Source organism: Diuraphis noxia, unplaced genomic scaffold, assembly GCF_037042655.1.
Source record: "Diuraphis noxia isolate RWA-SAM2 unplaced genomic scaffold, SU_Dnox_SAM2 contig0002, whole genome shotgun sequence".
NCBI lineage: Eukaryota > Metazoa > Arthropoda > Insecta > Hemiptera > Aphididae > Diuraphis > Diuraphis noxia.
The window spans coordinates 72,430,199-72,458,145 of record NW_028301712.1 but is presented as its reverse complement, the minus strand read 5'-3'; the positions used below and the strand labels follow the sequence as shown (position 1 = coordinate 72,458,145).

Genomic DNA, 27,947 nt, shown 5'->3' with positions numbered 1-27,947 from the left:
ATTTAAATAGACGTATTATTATTATTATTATTGTTGTTGTTGATTCCAAATCGCCAATTAACCGGTGCACCGCGGTGGACAATGAACAAGTATTATTATAATAATGTAGGTGCCGAATGTCCGGCGCTCGTGCGCCATAAAATGACAATAAATATTTTCGTCGGCCGACTTAATGTCTCGTGAATAATTCGTTGTTGTCGTCGGGTCGACGGTAAGGAAATGATTGTTATTAATGACTGTCCACCGACAACGCCACCGCCACGATGACCCCGTCGTCGTCGGCAGAATGTTTATAATAATATTATACGATGGGGCGTTGTGTTGTGCACACGCGCAAAAAGGTTTCTGAAAAAAAAAAGGGTTGACCGCACCCGGCCAAGGGCCAAGGGTCAAGGGGTCACGCCTTGTGTGTGTATTATAGGCACCGGACCATTGACCATTAATAGGTATATGTATACAATAAAATATTTTTATTATTATATTTTATGTACACGTATTATATTATACTATATATACATATAATATGTACCTATACCTATAAACTGCCGGGGTGACGTGAAATTTATTGCTCCCGGACCGCGTGCGACACGTAGTGGCACGCAATTTTATAATATCGCTATTAGCGCGAGGCATACACATAATAATATATTATATTTGAATTGAATTAATGACGTAGTAGTAATAGTAGGAACATTGGCGCGCGTGAGTCCTGCTACAGAAGCAGGACCCTCCACGCCGGCAACGATATTATACTTGCGAGTATATAATATTGTCACAGAGATCATATAATAATATGTACGAAACCCTCTCGGGAAACAAATTTGGAACTGCATACATATTATGCTAGTGGGATATGATACGCGCACATATTGTATTATTACATAAAGCTGAACGGATGGTGCGTGACGAAAATGCGCCAATATCTATATTATTAATAAAAGGCAATGCTTGTGTGTGTGTGAGCGATTTACAACCAATAATTGCATTCGAAGTTCAGAAATATGGTACATATAGGTAATCCCATATATAACTGATGATGAGGATGTACGTCCTGTAGCCGGAGCCAATTTTTTTAACTTGACGTTTTAAAGAGAAACTATCAAACAAGAATTTGTTGGCTCACATATATATTTTTTTTCGATTGTGTTCAGGGTCTCAAGTGGTTGCCAAACACAAAAATTGATATAACTGTATCTACAGACTTATAGTAGGTACCTATATATTTATATTTGGTCAAAATCACATAAATGATCGCAGTATGAATGTTAAAAATTCGTTCGGTAAACATTTGATACAGTGTTGAAGTGTAAATCCGCTAATAAATGTACATAAATTGCTTCACGTACAGTTCGGTTTTCGGTTAATTTATAATACAAGTACATATATATATATATATATAATATTTATATACGTTTTGGGGTGCAGAATCACGTGTCTGTCATCGGTTTGTTCGCACAACAAAAGTCTTAACTGCCACGAACATAACTGGCAACGGTTGATTTCATTATAGGTGCAAATATTATCATGGCGATGTTCGATCAATATGAGTAGAATATGTAAATGTTGAAGCATTAAATTCTATCGTTATGTCATATTAACATAAACAAAAACTGGAGTACGGTAATAATAATTATTGATAATTCATTAACGAACGAGCGATAGATGATTTCGAATAAAAATTATATTTTGCCTATAGTCAATACGATGAGATTGATACCCTGGGTAACAAAAAAATGGAGTAAAATTACACACAATGTATGCTTAATATTAATATGTGAGTTTATATAACTTTGAATAGATAGTGCTGTTCTATGTAAATAATATTATACATACATTTTAATTTGAAATGTGTTATTTTTTGGACCGTATTATATAAAATATGCGTATTTTAAATTGTGAATGTTATTAAACTATATTCTAGTTAAACTTATTTTATTATTTTCATTTTTATTTATTCTTTAAAAATGTTTCAGCACACCAGGTGCTATAACAAATATATTTACGAATTTACGATTATAATTTAATCATTACATTTAAATTGATGATGAATGATATAATATATTAGTTCATGGTAATAAGAGTTAAACTTATTAAATAACCAACATATAAATCTGTAAACAAACCTTCAATTATATTAATTATGACGTATAAATGACTTAGAAATTCCAATATCACCAATACGAGGCACTACCTTAGTGGTGAACTGGGCCAAACAATATAATAAATATAACTGTTTTTCTCTTTGTTCTATTAATTTATTAATAATGTAGGTACTATATGTAATGCAATTAATTATTTTTGTATTTATTTTATCTATTTTCTTTTGGCCAATAAATATTATCTTATCTTAAAAAAAATTATACCTGTATAGCATACTTACCATTGTATATAATGCAGTAAAAGACTCGATTTTAATACAATTAAAAAAAAAATCACAAATAGTGCTACTATGTTTTTAAATTAAATATTGATAGCTTCATACTATATAGTCTATATACCTAATCGTATTATACAGGCACATAATATAAACATATTATTATGTTTGTATACGGTATTTGAGTCGTCATCGTATAGGGGATTCTTTTATTTTAAACCGGACAATATACCTTATTGTAAACACAAAAAACGTTCAACTTATTCTTTTACGTAATATGCGTCTATATGAATACATTAATTATTTTAATATAATAATATATTATTTATTAAAATAATAAAATGATTTAAAAATTCGATTTGAGACGTACATTTTCTAAGATTTTCCGGATTACTCGATAAAAGAATCGTTTTGCAATAAGCATATTCCTCGTGATGCATAACTGGCAGGCTCGTATATGCGGTTTTTCGTATGCATGCACATATTCACAACATTCTTACCCCCGCAAGATAATTCGCTACCGCCGTCAAACGCGCGGGCGGGTCCCGGACATTCGTCGGTTGCTGTTGTTGCCGGTGCAGGGGCGCACGCGAGGGTGGTGACCATGGCGACGGTCGTAAACTGTGCGCGTATTTTGACCGCGGGGGATGGCGGCCCGCCATTTTATTTTCCACCACTTTCACTATCACACCACTCCGCTTCCGCCGACAACATATTCCATATATATATATATATATATATATATATATATTATAGTACCTATATATACATGTAGGGACAATTATGATCTCGCATGCATTGCACTTGCCCGAGGTCGTTTCGCGTTCAAAATATTGTTACTATCTAAGACAATGGTCTATATATCATAGATATATATATATATCATAGGTCATTATCGATGTAATTGATTGAAATCTAAACATGTGCAAAGTATCATACGAACATATCTCATCTCTAAGGTAGAGATGAAGTACTCAACACGGGGCAGAGACACATCATTTAAGCACGCGACTGCCGACGATTAATGGTCAAACGTTCAATTGCCACACGAGCGATATAGGTAGTGACTTTTATTATTTTTTCATTGAATATTTTCTCGATTAACATACAATACTGATCTATTTATCTATTTACGTAAGCCACTGCAGCTAATGTGTTATAAATTATTCCAATAATCCTATCTGATAATGTACACGTGAAATGACTAAAATTAAAAACTTGGTGTGCATACAATTTTTGTCGTTTTTGTCCGTTTTGTGGTTTTGCCGTATAAAATTATATTATAAACTACCAAATTCTTACACAGGACAACAAAAAATTGTTATTAATTATCATCCAATACCTACTGCAGTCATCAAACTCGCTTGACATTTTTTTTTTTAATTTCAATTTTGATTTCCTTATAGTAACTATGAAACGGACATTTTCGAAATCTTGAATATTGTAAAGATGAAGTGGTTATAAAAATAAAGTATATTATTTTAAATATTCGCAAGACGACACAATTCACAATAACTTTTGTTATAACTAGACTATATAATTATAAACGTAGGTATTGATTTATGAGTCTAGGCTACACTATAACCGTACCGGACTCTCGAATAGTCGAAAAAGCTTGTCTTCTCTCGCATATACAATCTGACAACTACTCCAGGTCAAATATATTGTAATTTACAAGATTTTAAAGTGTAAACATAACAATCAGAATTCTAATGATAAATTATGATATAATATTTATAATTTATAGCATCGTTGTATGCTATATATAATATATAAGTTTAAACATAACTTTTAATATTATATAATATATAAATATCACATATTCGTACATTCAACGTCGAAGCGTTTGTCAAAACTAGTCGTTCGTCCGACAATGATCGTCTCCTCCTACACAGCTCGTGATAATTATTATTATTGTGACAGCCTCGTCGGCGCTATATCGTCATCATCATCATTATTATTATACTTTTTCAACGTTCAACACGTAGTTGTTGTTCCCACTTGCCGCTCGCACTACTGCCTCCACATCCATCGCCGCCACCGTCGCCGTTTGATGATGGCATAATTTCACTCGTTGCGTGTTGTTGTTATTATTATTTTTTATTTTTTATTTTTTTATTCTTCCTCTCTTATTCGTCTTATTATTCTTATTCTTCTCTGCACTCAAACTGTTGCACTCCGTGTCAACGCGTATAATTTAGCATCTGAAATCTTATTCATAAAAGTTCTTCACCCACCACTCAGCTGGAATGAATAAATATATAAATATAATATTTTCCATGAAATAACTTTTCCTTTCACTCTTCAGCTTGTGGACATCGTGATAAGTATATTATATAACTATAGATGTTATAACAAAAACCACAAAAACCGTGAGCCTTATACATTGTTATTATAGCGTTGTTCGTTTATTAATCGCGTGTTATTTACTCCACTATTATAAATTTGTGTACTTATACCTAACTCTAAACGTGTTATTTCGTTTTGAGACATATAAAAATATAATTTAATAAGCATAAATATTTATCGTGAGTTGTCCGCCAGGTATACGTCGGTTTTGAATTCGAGACAAACACATCGGTAACGTGTCATGTGTTCGAATGCCGTATGTACGAACGTCATGTGTACCAAAGATTGTCTGTTCGATAAACCTTATGTTCGAAAGGTCATATATGTTCGAAATTATCAATATACGAAACTAAAAAAAAATAACATTAATCGCGTTTTTATTATACTAGATTTCACACGATTTTATCTTTATTGATTTAACGTCTTATAGATATTATTAAAGTTTTTTTTTGTGTGTCATCTATCAGTACCGTTTAATATATCATTCCAAAAGTATCGAACTTAATTTTGATTGATCGTTGTTTTTAAATAATATTTTGTATAATTTGTGTAAATTATTTTTCTTTTTTAAATGGCGAGTTTAAAAACGTTTAAAACTATACACAACAAGGATATGTTATTAGTAAATAACTATGAGTTCATGTTTGATAAAAATAATATATATTATTTGAAATGTACAAAACGATGTGGAGCAACATTTCGGACAACATTTGAGCATGTTGAACATAAACAATACAATTGTTTTATTATTAGTGATCATTCTCACGCACCAGATACAGTAAAACATAATTCTAAAATTCTAAGAAATAAAGTTAAAAAATTACTCAAGCTACACAAGATTCACCAAATCAAATATATCTGAAGGAAATTGCAAATTGCAATGTCATCATTTTATCTCAAGTAACTGAAAACGTATCTAAGCTAATCGTAAAAAGACAAAGAAAAGGCAAAGAACTAGAACTAGTTTCATTAAATTGTATACCTCTTTGGAAGTTAGAACTTCAAAATACAATTTCAAGAAAATATTTCCTTTTGAAAAATGTAATCAAAAGAATTAATAAATTTATGATTTTCACAATGGTTTAGAATTGTATATACTTGAGAGAATCAAATTTTTGGCTCACTGATGAAAATTTCAATTTTTGATTGAAAATTCAAGGCTTTTCCTGGTATTTTTAAACAGATAATTACAATTCATGGGTCAATTTCATGAGGTATTGATAACAATATTTTTGTACCATTGGTATAGCTATGTTTAATAATTTTGCAATTGAAAATAATACTAATTTCGAAAATAATAAGGAACTTGAAAAAAATAATAGACTTTAGAATAAGAAAAGAAAAATATGTAACGAAGAAAGGGAATAAAGAATTAAAATCAACTTATACGAATCAATCGGACCCGACTGTCAACCCGAAAAAATCATGTCATTCCTCAGGACAACCAAAATAGATAAATACATTTAATTAGAATAAATATAGTCCACAGCCCTTATTATTGTAATTAAATTGTCACCTAAAACAAGTAAGTTTTAAGTAATAGTATAATGTAAATTATGTATAAAGCTAATGACCCATGTCGCCGAAGCTATAAAGATCAATAAAAAAAAAGAATTAAAAATGTAGTTCTAAGACTAAATAATTTAAACATCAATATTACTTAGTTTCTACGAGGAATATCATATTATAATATAAGTTTTTAGTTTTTTTTTTTTTTTTTTATTGAGCATTTACATTTACTAACGACTTATTTATTTTACAACTTTTTGATATTTTTAAATTAAATTTTTTACACAGATGATCGAATTAATGAATAATAAATATTATGGTAAATGCCGTATTGTTTTCATTTATCGATAATTGCAACAAAACCGATAAGATACATTTTACAAACTCCGTCAATTTATTTCATATACCTTATATATATATATATATATATATATATATATTAATACAAATAATACAATAACAATACGAAACGTTTATCGTTTAATTACGTTTAATACGTGTTATTACTAGCTAATAGGCGGTATACATATTTTATCGGTGGCTTAATTTCATGATCGATAACTTTGTAGTTTGTACATATCGACTTTTAGAAAAAGGTTAATTTTGCCGCAGTTTATCATCTCCCTAATTTCGTACATACGATCTTTCGAACAGACAATCTTTCATACACATGACGTTCGTACATACGGCATTTGAACACATGACCGCTTACCAAAAATATCCATCGCGCTGCAGCAGAGAGCGCAGGGTGAGGCGCCATATTCGTTTAAATATACGATATTTATATTATTATTACTTTTGATTTCAAATTATGCGCGTAGTATAAATGTATAATGTATGGAAAAACGTCGTAAACTGCAGCATAATATGATCTTATCAAAATTTCAAAACTGTAAAGATATGCGGCCATCAATTAGGGGACAGTATACCATAAAAGCCATACTAACTTACGCCGTGTGACGTGAATTAATTAAAATATCGTACGTGATGGAATTTTAGTGCGTTTAAAATCGCATTATATCATGTATATATATGGTAAAAACTACCGCCACCGTGCACAGACAAGGCCGTTAAAACTCTCTACACACACACACATATATATATATATATATATATATAAAGCGACGATAACACGTGTATAGTGATGCCTATAGTGGCTAAAAACAATTACTGTACCCTACAATATGTGAGGAATCTGCTATTAATTACGAGCAGTGGGGTTGTAGCTCTCTGTCACACTTACTCACACATTCGATCCATCATCACAATTTCTCTCTCTCTTTTTTTCTCTCCACGTATAATACTCGCATTATTATGATGTCGCGGCGTTGTATAGCTGCAAATACATGAACGGGTAAAAAAAAAAATAAAAGTATGTTTAATAATATAATATATTAAGATGATTTATTATAATATATCATGGTAAAAGTACCTATAACGTTTTCGCTGCGAGTTTTCATAAATTATAAGTTGTATATTATATTATAATGTTTTCGAATAAATAGCCATACTCAAAACCACATATTTTATAAGCAAGCATTGTATACTATATGACCGATGAAATATATACGCTCCAAAAACGTTTCTAAATAAAATTTAATCGTTCTACAAAATTACAAATTTCGTTATTTATCCAATACATGTATTTCAACTTTCGAGGCTGTTTTAATTATAATTTAAAGAATACATGTTATACGACTTAACATAGTGTCCGCTGCAATATATCCAGTAGGTATGTGAACTTTGTACAAAGTACATTGTGCACAATATATGTACCTTTTTGAAAATCAAAAAGTGACAAACTGATAACTGTTTAAAGATTATACATTTGTAATGGCAGTAAATTTAGCAATTTCAATTTAAACATCTTCGTACACATTTCGTTATATATTTTTTTTTATCGTATAAATATCTGTTACACAAAGTTCTAGACTTTATGTAAATTCTAACTCGATTTCGTTTTCGTCAATGTTTGTTTTGATGAATTTTTGGTCACATTGAAAATTCGTTAGACGCAATTAACGTTTAAAAGGTATACATTTAAAACAACCAATATAACAATACTACATAATATACAGTCGGTCATTAATATTTTATAATTATAATCATTATGATTGTTCATCTCAGCACTTGAAATACGACGATAGACTTGAGCGGGTGACGCTATATAATTAAACCGTATCGTATATACGATGCATAATGACGAATATATTATATTACTATTATCACATGATGATTCCGCACCCGAATACCAAACTGAGTGGCATTGGTGTGGTATAGTGTGTGTCTACGATAAGTCCTCGAAATGAGTCGATCGATAGTGTCAAAGCGGCGACAATATACCCACGGTGGATGTTTATCAAGTACATAATATAATATACTATATTTAAATGAGGGATTCACTGTATTTCTCACTGTTTTATCAGTTAATAGTAACGCGGCAAAATGGGAAAAAGCTGTGGTGGTTTCATATTATAAATATTATAATATGTTATATAGGTTCCTATACTATTATCTAATATTAATGCGTTGTGTGGTCCTTGCGATCGCTAAGAGATTTATTACGACGTACGTTAAAATATAATAATATTATATGGGTATTATATATTATTATTATCATTTATCACCAAGCGAAAAGCGCAAAAACATATTTTATTGATTTCATATATTATATTTATATATGTATATTCATTATTCAGCGTAGAACCAGTCTATAATAATTACAAAACGTAAATAATGTAGGTATAGTATTTTTTATTTTTATTATTATTTATTATTGAGTATAAAGCCTAGAACTGCTGATGAGGTCATTAGCCTACAAATTTTACATAAGTTTAAATATTATTTGACAAAACAATGCGTTTTTCATGACATGTCTTACGCTGAAATGACTGTGCTAAATTGTCGCGGATTCATCATTGTATAGTGCATACACTTCATAGATAATTATACAATGTAAAAAAGTATTGTATAATACGATCTAAGACAGTGGTTTTCAAACTGTGCACCACGAGAATTTTCAAAGAGCACGGTGGTCTACTGCTCACAATAAATAATTTAAAACTATAGAAAGGTTTTTCATAAAATTCTAGTATTCGCAATAAGACACCTAGAAAAAAGTTTGAAAACCACTGATCTAAGGTGTAGATGCACCCAAAGAAAAAAACCCATATGATGAGGCTGCAATATTACAATGTCGTGTCATATAGTTAATAGATAGATACAATGTACCTTGTACAGTGATATATAATATACCTATATACTTACCTAATAAGTCTCAAGGAAAGGTATGTAATATAATAATATAGGTAGGTACAGTTATATTATACACTCTAATCAGTTCAAACGTCTCCTATAAGCTATAAGCTATAAGCTATAAGATGCTCATACCCAGCAAAAAAAAAAAAAGCTGTGTCAAATGAAATTTCACCAACAGAACCTTAGCTGTTTCTACCACGTTATCATTTCAAATTTAAATTCAATTACCATTCCAACTAATATTTACCTTTCTTCCTCCGTTTATCGCTGCTAAAGGTAATGCCTATTAATTCCTAGTCTATTCTTGTTTAATACTCCCACATTCATGTATAATTATCTTAATTATCAAATATCAGGTTCTATTCCTAATGTCAAAGTAATGGCCCTAACAGTCGATGTTTTATATATAGATCAATAAAAAAATGGATATATTTCTAAATTAGTTTTATCTTTCGTATTAATAACTACAATAGTTGCAACTGTCCACAATGATTTTAATGTTATATATGAAGTACTAGCTATATTGTAAGTACGTCGAGCTAAAATATAAATAACTAACAGCAAATAATAATCTTAAAAAAAAACTCAAATGACAAACAAATAAAACAAATCAAAAAAAATAATAAAAAAATAATTGAAGACCCGAGGGTAACAACAAAACTTCTCCAATTAATGAAAATTTTCAGGAATCACTTTAAAGTTTAAACTGTTTTAAAAATGTCTTGTTGTTACCCTCAGATCTTCAATTTACTATGGACTTATAATAATTTGAACATTTTTAATTAGGATAACTAAGATATGTTTTTAATTTTTACAACAAATTAAACATATAAATGCATTTTCTACAAATTTAAATGTATGGGTTCAGGTGTATTCACTGTGCAGGTTTTCGCCAACGAGCTGAATCAGAAGATCGTTTATTATATATAACATAACAGTATACATTAAGCTACCAAAGTACATTTTACGAAATAATTCATCATCGGAAACGACTAGCTCGTGTTATATTGTAACGATGATATTATTTGCAGCCGCTCGTGTGCATTATATTATTATTTATTTTATACAAACCGACGCGACGCCCGCTGTAGGGCACCACCGTACATTTTGTGTACGTATAATACGCATAATATTATCATGCATATAAAATATAATACATAATATTAATCGGCGTGGAAGACAAAAAAATAAATTAATAAAATAAGACAATGCAAAACGGAACTATACCTATGAATTCGTCCGTTTTATCATAGAAACAATGTATACATTATATTATATACACGGGGTTATATATATATATATATATATATATATATATAATCCCACGTTGTACGATGGTGATAGTCGTAGTAATAATAATAATAATACGCGTACTTTCAGGATGTGTGGGGGGTGCAAATGAGGTCTGCAGCGTGAGTTTCGCAGCGCGTATTATAATATTATAGTCGTATCGAGTCGGGTCGCCCGACAAAACAATAGAGGTCGACTGCCATTGGTCGAGCCCGGCCACCGGCGGCGCACCACTATGTACGCATACATGTATTATATAGGTGTATATATATATATATATATATATATCATATACACATACTGGTGATAATATATATGCATACATATATAGCATATATACCTACTCGCACACACACACATTTGCGTGGTATACTTATATAATATATATATATATATATATATATATACAGCAGAGCTCGTACAAAAGGGATACCCACGGGAGAAAGGAAAGCCAGTCCAGCCGTCAGCTAATTAAGGGTTGCGAACGTATTGTGTACGGGTGAGCAGTGGCGGCGGGTAGGCACGAAGGATAACGCGCGCCCGAGTAAAACAAAGGACAGGCTTTACCACCGACCCCCGATCGCGTGGGCCCCTTGCCGCTCTTCTGCCGGTTCAGGTACAATATATATGTGTATGTGTGTATGTGTGTGTATGTATATAGTATAATTTATACTCTCTAATATGTAAATTGCGAGCGCGCGTGCGTGTGTGTTATATATCACGACCAGACCCTGCAGCAGCAGAAACGTCAACCGGAGCACAAGAGCTAGGGCACACCCGTTTACGCTTTCGGAAGTTTATGTATTGGATGATGGACGATGGTATATAATAAAGTAAATGTGCGTACTGTGTAATACCGTCGTACAATATATTATATATTATTATATAGCGCTAATGGATTCGATTAATTATCCACGTGAGGCTTCTAAGTCCTAACCGTTTTCGTCTCAGTCGAAAACGCAATACCATTACCCTGACCGCGCGACGTGTATTGCTTTTCGGGGCCAAAAACAAACAGTTGTTGTAGGTGTATGAGCGACTACTATTATGCGTTAAAACGTTGGCAAACAACAGGCGCCGCTCGGTTTATGATGTATACGTAATACGTATGTAATAATTATATTATATACTATACAGGTCCCATATACTGCAAATTTACAATGATAATAATAATACAATAAGGTTATAAAAAAAAAAAATTCTTCATCGAATCTCAAATGCTTAATTTATTTCTAATTTTTAGGTTTAGAGTAATAAATAACAATATTATTATACTCATACAGTCTAAATATTAATAAGGTACTTAAAATAAAAGAATACAGTTTAAAATTTATTTGTAGAAACTTATAAAATATGACGTTATATGACGTTTTCCTTGCAAGTCATCTGTAGGTATCTGTTGTCAGAACCATTGGCACCCCGAGGGGTGGAAATCTATGGCATTCACCCCCCAGGCTTTTGGAAAATTACGAAAATGCAAAGCAAAAATTACAGAAATCTTTAAATTTCTCCTCAAATCCTGACGATTACCTCTCTCAGAAAAATGTCTGCCGGCACCTAAATGGTCGAAATTATTCAAATTCATCCATATCTGTTGTAATTAATACTTCGCAATTTTTTTTTTTTTTTGTATCGTTGGTGATGATAATGGCGCTCACAGTATCACAGTACCTTTATTCTTTAATCTCATAAAATATCCTGTAAAAAAGTAGTCACATATATATGGCGTAAGATCAGGTGACCCAGGAAAGCGAGTGCAGGGCATTTGGATGATTCATATTGAATAACCCCGTATAATAATAATAATAATAATATCTCAACTCGCCTATATAATTATAACGAAATTTTAACAAAACCGTCTAATTCTCGTCGAACGATTAATTTCGCAAAACTCGCACTGCGAAAACGGCCGAGCGTTATTAATACATTAATACATTAACAATATATAATATGTGTTCGCCGTTGTTGCCGTTTTCCTGAGCTAAGAACGCAGTATCACGTTACTCGGAAATCCTTTTTGGCTCGTTGGGAGAGGATCGTGCGAGGCCACCCTATGTAAATAACCGTAATCAGAACCGTCACGGATTACAATAATTATCGGGTCTTAACGGCGAATATATAACAGGTAACGAGAACGTTTCACCCGGAGCAATATAATGATGTGAAGGGATTGTAACGCTGCCAATTAAGATATGTATTAATATTAATTATTATTATTATATAAACGTTACACGTCGATAATGGATGATACAACTATACATCGTAAGTGTGATGGCTTAAGCACCATATTTCACTAAAATTTTATAACGATTGTAGAGGGTCCACAAAGTATTTAATATAGGACAGTGCACGCGGTGTGTCAGAGAAGGCGTGGTTTTTAAAAATGCAATAAATCGTTCAAAAACAAAGGGGATTACAAAATGTAATTTTTAAACATTATCATTTTTTTATTTTTAAGATATTTTATTCCAATTTAACAAAATTAAAAAAATGATATAAATACGTTTACACTTTCACTTTCTCTGCATCCGGTCAAAATTAATGATAACTATTTTTTGCAGACTTATCAATCGATTTTTAATCAATAAGATGTCAGCGATCGTCTATGGTTTATTCACGTCAATTGTGATGTCACATATCCACATACGAAAAAAAATATTTTAGTTGAGATGATCTTAGAAGTTAGTGGCCATTCATTTACGTCATCGTGAGGAAAACCAAACGCTCAGAGCTAGCATTGTTCATGCAATGTGTGTCAATAGTAGCCTCATCGTCCTGCTGATAGCTGCATGCTGAACTGAAATATTTTTACAGGTATATTTAAATAAAATTGATATTTTATATCAGATACAAAACAAATAAAGTAATACATTATTTTTTATTACAATACGCATCACAATAGCGATATATTATGTTAATCATATTATTAATTGTATACCTACTTACACAAAGTTGATGCATTACACTATAGAAAACAATATTGTACAGCTTTCAATACAGTATAGTCACATATATTAGGAAGTATTATTATATTATTTTATTATTTTATTTGCTGGTTGATTATTACTATGTAGGAAGGTATTATAATACAACGCAAAGACGTCATGTCGACTCTGACGCGTACATCGAATATCGCACAATATATTATTTAATAATAATAGGGGCAGCCAGATGAGGTATACGTTTGTGTTCCACACTTTGTCGTCGTTTGCCCACAGGTAAACACAGACGAACAGACGCCACACATAGTACGTTTAATATAATGATATTCGTTATTAATCGCATCACAATCGAACGGCACACCTGATCGGTTTCGCACGCAGTCCATAAAACGTATTACCTATGCGAACCTCGCAGATTTACAACAATAATTATTATAATACGACGTACGTGCGTTGTGGGTCCACCACTCCACGTGTATTATTAATTTTAAAATATAATATGTCACGATATATACATTATAGTAACGTATACAATATAATATATTGAAATTATTACGATGTCCTTAAATTTAAGGGTACCGGGGACACGATGTCGAGTTGAACAAAGAAATTAAACAGATGAAAAAATCACACGAGTTTTTCGTTCTTCGATCCAACGTATAATAATTATTAATAAGAACGTTCCTTATTTTTATGTAGGTACACATACGTATGGCGTATAATAAGATATATGGTGGTGTAATCGTAAAATTGATCATTATACCTATACTTCGTTTTATTAATAATATTATAATTAGGACAATGATTTGTAAGAATAATGCGATATTTTTATTAGTTTGTTGTAAAATATACCTTTTAAACTCAAAGTTTGAATAGGTACGATACTAATGAGTTTGATTTTAAAACTTTTATTTTCCAATTTTTGCACATTTCTTATGAATATTGTTATTTTATTTTTTGTTTTTGAACACGAACTTTACTCAATCTATTCACACGTCGTACTTAATTAATAATATTATCTTGAATTAAAAATATTTTTTTAACAACGAGTCTTGTATATAGGCATAGATACTACAATATTTATTTTTCATTTTTGAGATTCCAATCCGTTTATAATGTTTTAAAATGTGTTTTGTGGGATTCATAGTACATTTTATACTGCAATATTTGAAATTCTAAGTGATTCCTTCAGGTTTTTTTTAATGTATTCAATTCCCAGCTCTAATTATAATTAAATCTTGGAACACAAAATGTCATGCCGAAACATGTAGCTATGTATAAAATAAATATCGTTCTACGTGTATAACGACGACGAGTACACAACGTCGCAATAATATAACATATACAATAATGCTGCTGCAGCTTTGACGTTATCTACCTATATTGTACCTATATATCAAAATATTATTTTGTATTATAGTAATATAGTGATGCGTGACGAACGGGAAATCGACACATCCCGTATAGCTGCAGCATCCGCTCCGTCTGCAAACCGACGAAAAATGACCGTCTTCAACATGTCGTCGTCGCTCTCACAATATAATATTATGCAATCATATCAATACATAATGTAGGTAGGTGTACGAATACACGACGACGGAGAACGAAAAACGTATTTGTCATTTTCTCCGCGCGTTCGGTGCTCGCGTACACTTATACATTATATAATATTATCGTCTAACGCGCGACCGATGCATCAATTTTTATTGACACTCGGAGCGGTGAATAACATTTCGAAAAATAAAACGTTCTCCAGTTATATACATATATCATTATAAAATATACACGCTAGCATATATTACGAACAACATATATAATATATATGTATGTATGCGTATACATTACACTCGCGCGTGTACATTTCTCTCCCGTGGAGTATATATCCGATTTATATATATATACGTACTCAGCATCACCGTATCGCCGCCGTCGTCGTATATGGACCGTATCCACGCGAGATAGAAACACATTATAAATAAGGAAAACTCTCCCCCGAGAACCCGCCGGCGAAGGATAGGGAGGTGCACTACAGCGTTCGCTGGAAACGCTCGGTGGCGGCGGCTGAGCAATGCGGGGCTAGGGGGTGTACCTATGTATATATATATATATAAACATAGTGACGGCGATGGCGGGTGAGGAGCGCAGGTTGCGGGGCGACACAATGTGCCGAGAGAATTCTGCCGGGTCGTTTTAATACCCGTAAAGGGATTTCGAGGAAAACGTCGATAGTGTTTTTCCCGGAGTTTTATATGTGTGCTTTGTATATATGTATATACATTATATTGCGCGGCGCGCGATGGGCGGAAAGGAAAACGCTCTTCGCCGCTGTCGTTGCGATAAGGGCCGATGCCGTTTATAATGGCTGCACTATTACTATGCATGCGTATATATATATATATATATTACTAGAGAGTGAAAGTGAGTGAGAAAGAGAGAGACGGCAAGAGGGAGAGTATTAGAGAGGGAGCAGCTAGTCCCTATACATGGTCCCTCTTTCAAAAGGACCCTTTTTCCTTGGACTTTTTCTTTTCCCGACCAATGACCCGTCTCCCCGGCCTTAAAGCTCCCGAATACGCGCTTACACGCACGCACACACACACCCGGGGTGGTTTCAACGACGGGGGCGGTTTATGGAGCGCGGAGTTTTTATGGTCGTTCGTTCGTTTTTTTTATTATTATTATTATTATTATTCCGTTCGTGTGGGGTGGATAAGCAGGTCTGCTCGCCACCACCACTGCCACCTAGCCTAACCAATGTCTCGGACACATTTCGATCGAAACGCATAAAAAGAAATCGTATATACGACACACGTTTTTTTAATGGAAGTGGTGCGTATATGAGTCACGAATCGCGATATACACGACTCGTCCGCCTCCACCGATGGGTGTGCGATGACAGGCGAGTGTGGGGTAAGTATACGCATATATGGTGTGTATGATATATTACACACGCGTCCTCTGGAAACGACCGCGCTGTCTCTGCTGAAATCCAATGACTAACAGCAGACGACGTGATCTGAAAGGTTTTTTTATTTTTATCTTTATTCTTTTACTGCGCTGTTCCCTCGTACACTTCTGAAGTGTACATCAGTGAAATTTCAAGAAGGCACCGAAAAAAAAAATAGAGAAAAAATCGTGTGTAATGCAAAAATTCTTAAATTACTCCTCGAAACAAATGCGTCTCAAATCGTATTATATACCGTCTTCAAGCATAATATCGACAGCAAACATTCACGATGCGATGACGCGTTATTATATTATGACGTATTCAAATCATGTATTATATTCACGTCTTAATTTATTGTATTATATTCTTATAGATTTTACATGGACGTTTATTGTGACATAGTTTGGTCTTACGATTTTGATGTTGCTACATTATATAGTTACTATGCAAATATGCATGTACATTTTGGTGCACCGCGATCACAAGAAAAATACAATTTCGTTAAGCGATTCGGACGAATTATTGTTCAGAGCTACCACAGTATATTTACAAATTATGTGCACATGTCATGTCTAAATGAGCTATTGAAATTGTTTCTACATTTACACATTTTTTTTCATATTCGATCGGGTCCTCGAGTTTCTATTATTTTTCCAATTCAAGCATAAATTTCGGATGTAGCATAACAAACGTACCGTTTTTACATAAGTTCGATATCCGGATACAAAACGTCTTAAGAAGACTTCGATTAAATCGACAATATTATAGATCATACGTCATTTTTTTTTTTTAATTATTTCATTTGATTATGTAGTACAAATAATAGTATGTTTATTTAATAAATGTCAACATTAATATCCATTATTACTTACGTAATAAAACATGAAATAGAAGAAATAAAAATATTTATGAATATAAAAGATATAGAACAACTGTTTATAATAAACTGTATTTGTCTTAACAGTTATTAATTTACACCGAAGGACGAAGGACATAATATTGTTGTATATAAGAGTAGCTTCAAAGAAAAACGATATCTCCAATTCAGCGCGCCTTTGATATTTCCCAAACGAATTTTTCAGAATTTTGATCGTCAGCCTTTGTGAAGTACATGTTTATTATTATTATTATACTAATATAGTATAATATATTAGAATAAAGCGCGGTGACGAATACATCTCGTAAAGCCTGCAACGCACTGCGGGACTTTTTTGATTAACGCGCGCCCGTCGCGAGCCCTGCCTGTACAAACAATAATAATAATAATAATCATTATAATATTATTTTTATTATTGAAAAAACGTTGGCGAAGGATTTTTCGATAACATACGCAGCCGCGCGCCGATGTGTCTGGACGGCTTTACGACGTCCCGCAGGCCTATAGCCGAAAGAAAACAATATTATATTATTCGGCTATGCCAATACGCGTCATCCAATTCTATTTACGATCCTTTTTTGATTATTCCCATTTGATCCCCTTTGTCACAATTTGTACGCGAATTTATTTTTTTAAACGTCACGTTGACAGATATTATATTATTTGGTCCGTTTGAAATAAATTCCTGTACGCAACGTTCTTGCATGCTGACGGTTTATATAGAAGTACGCGTGTTTCAAATAGATTTCATATAATAATATTATACTCTGACTTGTTTTCTTCCTGGCGTGGCTCACAAGCCTCAAAAACAATTGACCCTTCCCCCTCATCCATTGGTACTCTGCAAGGTGCTAAAACGTCGTCGGGCTCGTTTCTAAAACAATAATATATTTATTATTATATTCGGTTGTAAGCACGTCGGAAATGTCAACATCCGAGAGTCAGCATTTCCGTGACTGCGACAACCCGACAATATACCTTATATATTATATATATGTATATAATATACAAACATACATCAAACTAATCGCCGTTATAAACGATATATCCGTTATATCGATTTCATGATTTTGAACCGTAATTAAAAATATTATGATATTAGAATAGGAATCTTGAGAAAAAATTGTATGAAACCTTTTTTAGATTTTCTCATGGTGTACAAATTAAAATCACTAAATTTACAAGTATTTTCCGATAACAAGTATTCTGAAAATGCCGGTGTTATTTTTTTGAATAATACTAATGTAGAAATTATAATTTAATTAAAATTTTTTTTTTCAAAAATACTTATTAACTAGGTATTGTATTTTTCGTAGAGTAATAAACATTTCATGACGTTTTGAGTATTATTACTCATCAGTCATCAAAATAACATAGAATCTTACTATATATATGTTTAAAATATAATTGTATGGTATAACTGGCATCATTGAAAAAATATTACTTAGAACTCAGAGTACGCGAACACATGAGTTAATAAATTGCTTATAGATTTTAAGATTCAAAATGAAATCGTGAAACTGCAGTATCACTATTTTTTTGTTCTAAGAGATATTTTGCCAAACTTTTTTTGTAAAAACTAAATTAAAAGCTGCTTGAAATATCGAGGTTAGACACAATGATACTATAATTTTAACATAGCAAAAATTAGCATCGCAGATAAATCCAAAATGTTATTGGTGACTGAATGGTTTATAAGAATCTATACTTCCTGAACTTAATTCGACCGAAGTTGAAAACTTTAGTATTTATAGGTATAACGATTCAAAGTAAATTTAGTTTAGGTGACAATTGATAGTAATTAAAAGCTAACTAAATATTTGTTTGAAGAAACATTATTATTTTTGCGTGTAATATTTCATATTACAATCATCGTATTGCTATTTATAAACTCGCCCGAATCACGATTATATTATACAGTTTGCTAGTGATAATTTAATCACGTTTCCTAAAACAATAGATATGAGATATACATATAATATATAGTCATATAAATTTCACCCGAAAGTTCTCTCCGCGTAAGATGATAATAATTGTAAAACACATTTTATATAATAACGTATTTGTTATCATAATAATATGACGTGTGTACCTCAGAAATGTGTTTTTTAGGGATATAACAGTCGTTCATTGTGGCCGAATTTTAATATTAATTTTTTAACACAGTTATGCCTTATACGATATTAAATTAGGGGGTTCGCGTCTATAATAATAGCGATATCCACGGCGAGTCATAACAGCTATATTATAGTGTCAGTGGACGGGTGCGTTTTGTTAAGTCACATTCCCGCCCCAAAAGCATAATATTATGTGATAATATTATTACACCACTCGAGAGTTACTTGACGAACTGCGAAAAGTTTACTTCGATAAATATAATTTTAACTGGGCTAACTCGCAGGAAAATGTACCTTCTTAAGTAAACAAAATATTATATTGAGTTGACATAAAAAATACGAATCAGCTGCTTTCATTTGCATACACAAATATAAATAAAATGAATAGCATACATTTTACATTGTGATATATGTATAGTATTGAAAGTCTAAAATAAAAATATTACATAAATAACATCCATGGGTGAGACAAAGTTGCCATTGATTCTTGTTAAAATAAAAATAGTTAAAATAATGTTCGATGATTATACAATATATCCATTGATAAATAAAATTAATTTTATTAAATAAACGACTTTGGATTGATATCACAGTTTTATAAGAACTTCCAAATTATAAATAATTCAACGTTTTTTTGTATTAAAATGTGTATTGTATAAAATATAAATAATAAATAATAGTAAACAATCGTAAGCTCTGATAGATTACTTAACAATAAGAATATGGGTTATAAACAACAAGCATCCGTTATTATTTAGTCTTACTTACAAACACAGATAATTATAATTTATAATATTTGGGCCGGAGGAGAAGTATTGGCACCATGGTTCCTCCTCCGGTTCTCGATACTAACGGAAAAAAAAAAAAAAAGATAATTATAATATTATTATAATCCTACCTATCTATATTTTTGTTTTTGAAATTATTTCAAGTTTTGGTTTTATATTATTTTATTGAGCATTATTAATCTGAACGAACAATTACATAGTTGTATCTAAATAAACAATGCTACAGTTGATGTATACAAATACACTGAAATACATTACAGCAACTTTATTGTCTCAGCGCCAAGATAAGGTTTTTCAATTCCCTCTCTCCGGGAAGTTTGAGGACCATTGCGATTATACAAAACCGATGTACGACGGCACACTTTCTCTTTGTTTTCTGGAGTAGAGCCGCTACTTTTGGGCGATGTCGTATTTGATCGGACACCTGCAGACACAAATATTCTGGAATATCAGGTATCGTCATCGGTGTTAGCAGCAACAGCGGAGGTGACAATGAATATGATAATTAAGCTATAGAAGGTGCTGCTGGAGGAGGTTGTGGGGTACCACTGGAATCAAACTTACCCGTATGTCCGAGTGTACCAATCCAGGAATCGAGCTTTTCGGTTGATCCGCGGATCTTGGTTGAGCCACCGCGGTTAAGGTGCAACGTGCAAGGTATGTCGGTTTAAAATTTGGCATTGGCTATGAAGTGGGTAGAATTCAATTGCGTAGAAATGTTAAAGTCGATGAATTACTTATTCCCATCACGTGAAAAGAATCCATCATTAGCTCTCCTGCATACATAAACGTGTTGATTAATAAAAAATATTAACCACAAGTAACATAATCATGTAGGTATATGTTATATGTTATGTATATTTTTCATCCCAAGATTTCAAGTTTGATGTTCAATTTTCCATATTTTTGAATCATGATCTTTTTGTTTCTTAAACAAACGAAAAACGTGAAGCACTCATTTCATAAATGTTTTTCAAGAATAGTATTATGTACAATAATGTATTAAATTCAACGGAAATCAATCGCTTTTCAATGAATTTCACATTTGCGTTCAACGCGCTGTTATATGAACTACTATTAGTACTTATTATATATCTTACGTCAGATGCAAGGCACTTTAGTTGGCAAATTATAAAATCGACATTTGGTGAGAATTTTGGATTTACAGTTATTTCTATTGGAATTACAAAAAAAATTAAAAAATTGTTCGACGAGAAGTCTTTAATTCATGGATAATGTCGAATATAATAAAAACTTAACTTTCCGGTAAATGGTTTTTTGTTTTTTAAGATAGGAAAACTTACGAGTAATCTCTTGTATTACAATTTTAAATATTAGCTATGAAAAAAAACTTATGACTTATGAGGCACCTTGTTTTCAATTTTAAAGTTTTTTTTTTACAATGTGAAAAATTATTTAGTGACAGTTATAATTGAAAAAAAAACTTTAAAAAATCAAATATTTCTCATGGCTATTAAACAGCTCAAAAAGGTTGTGGTGCCATTGGTCTTATTATTTAAACGCTTGATTTACTTGCAGCTGCATCAAATATAATTTATTTATATTCTAATTATACCTCTAACATCCAATGTTATTCCTTATTTCAATATCCGTATACACTATTTTACATGTGAAAAGCCTTTTGTCTCACAGAATACTCGATGGTTTTTTTTTTTTAAATCCAAATGCCTTTATACATACGAGTATTGTAGGTTATTACTGGATACTGCAGTTGTTGGTCATCGATTTCGCCACAAAACCATAGTCATCGTCGCGCGTCCTACCTGCAGGTATAATCGTAACCTAATCGTATTATATTCTTATTTTCACGACATCAAACGAAAATATTATTAGGTAAACAAACTCTTCGGCAGTAATAATTATTATTTATAAAGGTTTTATTAAGCACGTACATCTACGAAGATTGTACTTATACAATCCTTTCAATGTTCCATTTGCATAAGCTATTGTATATTTTATATGTTACACAACGCGCCTCCCTATATGCACCTAAACCACGACAACACGCGACGTCTTCGTCCCCTCACTTTATAATATAAATAATAATAATATTAATATATATATATATATATAAATACACGTATTGTACACGTAATTTATATCGCCTGCGTGTAATGCAGACGAGTGGTGGCGGTGTTGGCAGTGGCGGCGGCTTACGACGTGCATACGATGCGGAATTTTAACTAGCAATTTATTCTTATGAATGGGAGAAAAAGTTTTCCCGCGTTTTTATTATTATTTACCCTCTCGCCCCCCTTTCCACACTTCCATTATTTCCTACCTACCCCATCATCCCCGACCAACTCACCGTTTCTCATTCCGCCGCGCGTTTGTTTCAAGTTCACGTATATAGTCATCCTCCTCGTCCTGACCTACCGCTACTATATACCATCATCATTATGTTGCGTATAATATTTATATACCTATATATTCGTCGACGACGACAGCGAATCGCGAGGTAATTTATTATTATTTCAACGAGCTCAGTTAAAAAATAAACGAAATCGACGACTTGCGATTTTTTCCGTCTCGTCTTCTCATCTCCACCACGGCACACGCCACCCTAAGACTATCGTATATATGTACCTACACATTTTTTCGCTCTCTGCAGACACTCGAGTAGGTATATACATAAATGCACATAAATACTAATTTAAAACGTTTATAATGTCGTCAACAGGTTTCTCGTTTCATAGCCACCACGCACACCGCTTCCGGCTATACTGTCTATATTTTTCGATCTCCGGCTCGATTTCACCTCATCACTTGCCGTATACTTGTATAGTATATAATATTACCCACCCGAACGTGCGTACCAATTCGACTGAGTTCATCGACTAGCGACGTTTCAAGTCATTAAATGTATCAAAATTTCACTCCGGCAGCGAAGGTATCCCTCTCGTCCGTTCTTTTAATACGTTTAATTCGTGTCAACTGAGAATTAATATGGTGGTTTGTTTTATCACATATCGAAACGAAAACATTTTCTATACACTCACCACGAATTCCACTTAATGCAATTTCAAATTTTCAAATCAAAAATTGTCATATTTTTAAAATTAAGAGTCGTTAAAAGTCTTTAAGCTAAAGCTAAAGCTATCTCTACAAGTTGATGATGCATTCATCACGAGTTTAAAAATAAACCAATTACTATTGTTGAAACGTTTAAAAACATTGTTTTATATGCTCGCTAAAATATTATTCATAATTTTTTTATCTAATACTTTATTTAATCGTAATATATATATGTATATATATATATATTATACGGTTATATTACTACGTTTCTCGTAAGTTGAATTTTGTGGTCTTACATTTTACACGGAAAGTTGTTATCGTAAAACAGTTTAAGTCCGTATTATATATTTTGAATTGTTATGGTTTATGAATTACATTCATAACATACGGATCAGTGCACTTTCGCAAGTACGACATAAAACAGCAACTGGTACCTAAATGTTGTTTCAACATTCTCGTGATAAACGGATACAATTGCACTTATAAATACGCAAATATTTGTTAATCATTGTATTATATAATAAGGCTAAAACTAGCGTACTTGATATTTACTAACATATCACACACGGCACACGGTTTGTTTGGTGCATCAACTCGAATGTTTGAAAAACTATCGTATAATAATATTATATATTATTTACAAAAACTGTTCCGCATTCGCTATCATCAGTTGACTTCATTTATGTAACCGTAAACCGTATTGTGATGGCTCGTTACGCGGTATTTTTATTATGCACAAAATAATATGAATACTTATTGGCTAAAGGGTTTGTCACCTAACGAGCGACTCTATGAAAATATAATACAACATCCCGTAGGGATGAAAAATAATAATAAAAATATAATGAGATACATGGCCCAGGAAAAAAAAAGAGGGCAAAGAGACAACTACAACAAAAAAACAGAATTCACCCGTAGTTTCAAAATATTTCCGGTCTAACGATGCCGTGTGTGTTTGGATCCCGTTGATCTTTTTCACACTTAGGATTTTTGCATACAAAAAAAAATCAGGGTCGACACATAAAAAATGGGTCCTTCCCTGGCACCGTTGTATCCGATTTCCATTCACTGTGAAAAAAAAGTACAATAATAACCTAGTTATCGTATACAACCCTTAATTTTCAAAACACATTCTATTCAAATCGCGCAGCATCCCTTTTAGGTAGTTTATATTAACATACTCCTGGGGGTCGTGTGTGTCATGCGTGCGTTTTTTTTCCCCCCGGTAGTCTCGCGGCGTATATACATATATATTTATATATATATAATAATAATAATAATAATAATAATAATATGTATATATTTTATGTAACCCTTTCACGGGATGTGTGACAGTGGCATGTTTTTTTCTTCTCAAGGAAGACAGGTTTTTTGTACTCTCAACCCTTTCATATGCATATATGTATATATATATATATATATCCGTATATTATGTATAAAATAATATCCGCACACACACAGTCCTTTTTTTTTTGAATAATAAAAGGTGTGTGTAGTAACGGTCCGTGAAAAAAAAATCGATTCCTTGGCGAGAATGTTAATAAATAATAAAGGGAAATAAATATTGAAACCCTTTCGTGACTGTCTGTGGGTCCCAGGGATCGGCGGCGAGCGCACACAATGCCTGTTCACGTTTTATGGAATACCCGAAATATAACGGCGTGTACAAGAACATTTGTATTTTGGGTTTCCTGTGCATTATTCATGCATATGTAGGATATCCGGGATTGTCAGTGCGTGCGTGCGTTTTAGACCGTACCGCGGGTTGTACATAGTTTTACGATTTTTTTAGTTTGTCGTCTGATAAAATCGAACGCCACCGGTTGTGTTGTCAACATAATTTAATGTATACTCTGACACAATATAATATTGACTGTATATGCATATATATATATATATATAACAATGGTGCCCAGACCGATTTCCGAATATAAGTACTGCCGCAGCATAATATTAATATGTTGTGCTCTCGATATCAGTAGGTAGAAATGGTATCCATCATATAATATGATATTATAAGCTATGATAACTAAATGTACTTAATAATATTGTTGTGGACTACTGTGATTTCCTAATTTATTTAAATATTTAATCATTAAGACACTCAACGTTTCTAAAATATATAATAAAAAATATTTTTTCATGGAAAAAAAAGGTATTTGGATAGTGGATCCACTTGGATTTACATTTCACAACTTTCAAAATTCCTCTGTGCACTACTGAGATATTATGTAGGAACCGATGGAGTTTCGAAGAAACAAGCAACGCCAACGAGTTCACACGCAATTAACATTATTGTAATACTCGTTAAATATTTAAATATCAGTAATAAAATAATTTTTCTATAGGTATTTAAGATACATTTAAAATGCTTTTGGACAGGAGTATTTAAAAATATTAAATACAAAATCGTTTTAACAAGATTGTTATTTAGTTTTTCGACTATTTTATCCCCCCTAAATTGCTTATCGTCGACGATGACGTACAATTATTAAATTTGGTTATTGATAAATTATTTAAACAAATTACTACGGGAAAAACGGGCTATTGCGGTATTTTATGATATCGTAGCACAGCAGCACGGGAACTCAACACGACGGTATCCCGAGTCCTGACCCAAACACTTGTACAGTTGTCTACATTATATTCATTACTAATTAGTCACTTATCTTACAAAACATTAATGTAAAGACTTAAGTATTTGATATTATTTAAAATACTTTTTTTAATGTATTTGTATTTATAATTAAATACTTATTTGAAATAAATATTTACTTACTTAATTTATTTACTTTTCAATAATTTAAGTATTCAAATAAGTACCTATCTGAATTACTTTTGAAAAGTATTTTTTAAAACATTGATTATTATTAAATATTATACCTATAGTAAGTGTACATAATACGACGCGCATCAGAATATATATGCTTCGTAACTCGTCAGTGTAATAAGTTCAGAGTAAGTTCAAACAATACTGATTATAGTCAAACATTTTGTTTTATGTTATGAACAAAGGTAATGTTGGAAGTTGGAGTTGCAGAATTTGAGTTTTAAAAAAGGCCATATTATTATGTTCGATTGCACTAGCTACTAGGACAAGTTAGCGTCGTCAGTCGAGAATTTATAAATTTATATTTAGTTGACTTAAATTGCAAATTAAATATTTTATCACTTTTAAGAATTATGTTGACATACTTATTTTCCTCACAAATAACACTGCATGCATAACAGCATATTATGAGAACCGACAATAATTTAAATTGTGAAGTAATGACAAAGTTAAAAATTACAAATTTATAGTAATTTAAAAACAACTCACATTATCATACCTACATATGCTTAAGTTCAATTATATAAGTACTAATTAGACTGCAGATATATTGTAAAAGTACGAAATGAATAATGTCTCAAAGTTAGAGTGTATGATAGAACACAATAATATTATACTAGATTAAATACCCCCGAACTTTGTATGAATAAAAATCGTTTAATTGACTAGCGTTTGCGTGTTCAGATTCGATTTAAGTTGAACTATACGATACAATATGATTGAATTAGAAAAAATTATAACGGTGATAAATTATTGTATAGTGATTATCGCGTATACGTGCTGCTTGGAATATTGCAGAGTTTTTATGTTTTTATTTTCACCGTTCAAGCTTGTGGCGAAAACCTTGACAGATGAAATGCAAATGACCGACCAAATATTAAATCCAATGAAATAAATATAATATTTTAATATACTATTATCGCTTAAAAAACAAACGTTACGTCGAATCGTTGGTCCCGATGCAGTCGTTGCCAACACCGAACTTCCGCATATACTAAACTCGTACTTACTATATACGTGTATATAAGGTACTACAGTTGTATGCATATAACAATTTTGTTCGTTGAAATTGCCATCGAGCTCGGAGTAAAAACGGTAAAACCGTTTAGCATCCGTCAGCTACTTTCGCGCGTCAATACGATAAAAAGGAACGCCGCGATGGTAACGTGTGGCGCACACTCATTATATATATATATAATATATGCCTTTCACACACACACACACACACATATATATATATACCGCTGCTGTACGAGCACAGTCCTTTGAAACAATAACGGAAAATTTCACCACGCGCATTATTATTTTCTTGAATTATTCATGTGTTATAGCGCGCGGTCTGGAAATTGAATTCCTGCAGCACCACCCCACCGCCGCCTAAAACCCGTCGACTACCCCTATAACCTGACTACCCCTAACTCGAACGCATATGAAGCGAGCGTGTGGCCGGCGGTGGTAGTGGTGGTATATATATATATATAATATATATATATATATATATATAGGTACGCGTGCAGAATAAGATATATATATATACATACAACACACAGAGAAAGTTGAGGGCGACGTGTGTGGTACAGTGCCATGTGCGGGTTGCGGTTATACGTGTACGTCGTATGTGTGTATA

General features: G+C 32.2%; 1 long non-coding RNA gene across 1 annotated transcript in view; it reads left to right on the top strand.

Moving 5' to 3' along the window:
* The window catches only part of LOC107173426 (uncharacterized), a 56,386-nt gene that overhangs the window by 10,572 nt on the left and 17,867 nt on the right, over window positions 1-27,947 (top strand). Inside the window, exon 2 of the long non-coding RNA XR_001506370.2 lies at window positions 13,342-13,594. This is a non-coding gene — a long non-coding RNA (uncharacterized LOC107173426). The remainder of the gene's footprint in view (window positions 1-13,341; window positions 13,595-27,947) is intronic.